Source organism: Amblyomma americanum, chromosome 5, assembly GCF_052857255.1.
Source record: "Amblyomma americanum isolate KBUSLIRL-KWMA chromosome 5, ASM5285725v1, whole genome shotgun sequence".
Classification (NCBI taxonomy): Eukaryota; Metazoa; Arthropoda; class Arachnida; order Ixodida; family Ixodidae; genus Amblyomma; species Amblyomma americanum.
Window position 1 is genome coordinate 132,092,915 of NC_135501.1, and position 3,371 is coordinate 132,096,285.

The 3,371-nt window shown below is 46.5% G+C and overlaps 1 long non-coding RNA gene across 1 annotated transcript; it reads left to right on the plus strand.

The window, feature by feature from the left end:
- The first annotated feature begins 1,091 nt into the window (after positions 1-1,091).
- Positions 1,092-2,993, plus strand: LOC144135030 (uncharacterized). Its single transcript, XR_013315345.1, has 3 exons — positions 1,092-1,198; positions 1,999-2,052; positions 2,976-2,993. It is a non-coding gene; the product is annotated as an uncharacterized LOC144135030 (long non-coding RNA).
- The last annotated feature ends 378 nt before the right edge of the window (positions 2,994-3,371 follow it).

Below are 3,371 nucleotides of genomic sequence, written 5' to 3' on the forward strand. Positions count from 1 at the left end.
ATACACGCAGACGACTTACGAATATGCTCTGAAATTCTCCCCATGAGACTCGACGGCTTCGGTTTGCAGTTATGACGCCATGAAAAGTTCTTAACCTCCTCTTTTCATGACAGAACTGTCGTCGATTCATTTAGCGCCTACTGTCATATCTTCATTGGTTCTCAAAACCTGCACATGGACGCCGCCATATTGCTACACTACAGCTTCACTTCCACTTCGGAGAGTTCAAGCCAGCGAAGAACTCGTGCTGCACTAGGCTGACACTTTTGCAGAACGAATACGGAAATGCAGCGGGCGCGCGCTGCAGTGGCAAAACGAATGCGAAAGTGCTTCGCTCTTTGAACTGGTGCAGAGAGTGCAGCCAATAAAATAGGCCTACAGTCTGATGTACTAACCGCACCGGTGGCCAAGTGGTTGACCATCCGCCTCGCATGCGGGAGGTGCGGGTTTTGATCCCCAGTGCGGCCGGGTGCCCACCGGTAATGAAGTAGGTACAAGCTTTCCCGCGGCCTGATGCTCGGCTTATCTGGGGTGAAATGCTTGGAAAAATAGGTCTTTGACCGCTCTTCAGTAGTCAAAAGTTCGTCGGGCCATGACGCTCTTTAGCCGCAGATGCTCTTGCACCGTAATAATGCATAATCATCATAGTCTCTTGTGCAGGTGCTGACATAGGTAAGCGGAGCACGCTATTTCGTTCTAAGAGCAATCACGCCTTCGCTATCAGAAATTATTAAAATTTGTTTCTCCTTTAGAATGCGCACAAAGATCCACTTTCAACATGCACATAAAATAACTAGCAATTTCCACTAGTGGGTGCATGAAATATGATAAAAGGCAATGGCGCGCTGCGTTTACTTTTGTCCGCACCTGTACTACATCGCGGACAGTGATATGCCAGAAAAAGCGCTCTTGACACACAAGAAGCCTATGTTTAAAACTTGTGGAAGATCTTCGGCGAAATGCCCTCTATATTGTCATTGCACCAAACAAATTCTGCGACATCATTCACTGTTTGGGTATTGATTGCACTAGAATCTTATCATCAATTCGTGCCGACTCGTCGTCTACGCTCGCAGAGGAGGAGAAGGGGAGGGTGGACTCAACGTGCCAGCGCTCGTCTGCGGCGGCGTCTGCCTGGGGTTTCTGCTGCTGTGCGGCATAATTTTCTTGGTCGTTTTCAACAGATCCTGGGAAGATCGTGAGTGTCTCTTTCACTGCATGATCGGAATAAGCAACGAGCAAGTGTTATTTGCCGATCACACGGGACCAGTTCGCTGTTGGCGCTAAGCAACTGGGCCCGTGTTGTCCTTTCAAAGCCTCAGCAGCTGAACGAGGGGAATGAAGGGACTGTATCAATAGTATCGCTACTGAAACGCTCCATAGGAGTCGCTCGTATGGAATGATGAGAATATAGAGTCCACATTATATAGAATAATATATAAAATTTCCTGTGCCCCTGTACGGAGTCCATAAACTTTCTATAAGACTTCCATAAAACACTCATAAAGTGTGCATGACGTCATATGGAGTCAGTAAGTTTTCATACGCGTATTCCATAAAGTATCCACCGACTCCTCAAACTGCATACTGCGTGCATATAATGATTTTGGAAACATGTGGGATTATCGGACTCGCCATATGGAAACTCTCAGTAGGGATACTGTTGGTTTTGTTCGAACAACAAAAATAAAAACGGCGATGAAACAAGGGGTGCCCGCAACGGCAATTGCTATATGATCGAAAATGGAATCAAGGTTCGCCATGGCGGCTAGTTAACTGCTACATGAAGTTGAAAGGCAGCTCACGCAATGTGACACCAGTGGCGGTGTCAACTGGAATGGGCGGCATTTTGCGTAATGGCACTATGGTCACGCGGAAAGAGGTTTAGTGTATCACACGACCCAGTGACAGTCACATGGCGAGCTAGTACCATTGTCACGTGACTGATGGCAATGCGTCATATTACTTTCTATAGTTTGCTTCTTTTTTTATTTTCAGAGGGAGATAAGCGCCGTACTAATAGAACTGAACCCATCATCCCGGAACCGTCAGGTAAGACGAAAATTTCTTTATTGTGTTTTAAATCGACGCATTCAAAAATCATAATATTCAGTGAGACTGAACCAAACCAGAGGATAGTTGTAAGAAGATTGTTTTTTTTTTATTTTTGGTCGCAGAAACTGTGTAAAGGAGAGCGAGAAAGAGTACATGTGCAACTAGGGAGAAGGTTCTCTGAGGAATGTTTAGAGCCAGTTATGCTCAGGCACAGCAAATGTGCGCCGCTTTGTCTTGCTTTCATACCTTAGTTCTTACTCGACACGCCTGTAGCAGACAGGAATTAAGGTCAAATTAAGGGTTGCTAATGGCTTCCAATTGCCCTATTTTTGTGCGTTCGCAGTGCTGTGAATAAGCAAGAGCCCTCCCGGTGATGGCCCCCAATATTCCTTATTTCTTATTCTTTTACAACATGAATGTCTGCACTCCGGCAGCGCAGCTAATCACTCCAACGTTGGAAATGCATTGGCAAAGGCCGGGTCTACAAACGACCGAAGTGGAACCATTCATTTCCAAAACTGGGCAGATTATCTGTGCTGCTTGGACAGCGACTACGCATCTGAGATCGATGCCTAGTTAGTCAGCACCACTGCGATTCGCCGCCGGTGACGGATTCACTTAGTTGTTTGCGGGTGAAACCTTTTTAACTGCACGATTCTGCGCACAGTCACAACTCTTAACTTGCTCCCAAGTTCAACACCGAAACTGAACAGCTAATATAGCTCTCTAATGGCTTTTTTTTGCTGCAATGGCGCTGACGTTTCTGCGCCCAGCGGTGCAGCCTAAGTGCGAACGCATAAATTAATCTGAATGCCGGAATATGAACTGTGTGTTGCAGCTCAACTTCATGGTTGCCAGGATTGCGTTGATGCTGGAGACGACGAACGTTTGTATAGATTTTTTTTTTCTTTTGCGAACAGGAGGCCGAGACCCGTCAAGTAAGCTCAACTATGCCGCTCATGGCATCGACTTTTGAACAGCGCTTACAAAAAGGAACAACCGTTAGGTTTATATTCTGCTTTGGAAATGGGTGGAAGGAAGAGGGGGGAGGGGCGAGGCATTATTTGATTTTCAAAAATAGTTCCTGGTGGTGCGGCGAGTTGGGCGTGTTGGTACATGGTTTTGTGTACAGCGCCCGTCCTTGTCGCCTCGTCTCTGTCCTCGTCTGTTCAGCGCTGCTTTTCCAGAATTCCTGGTGGTGCTTGCTAGGTTCACTATAGTGCACTCTATGCATTAAAGAGCTTTCCACAAACCTCCACTTCTTGTTTGAGATGGCGACCTACCCCACTATCATTCTGCAACGCATCATGCAAAAT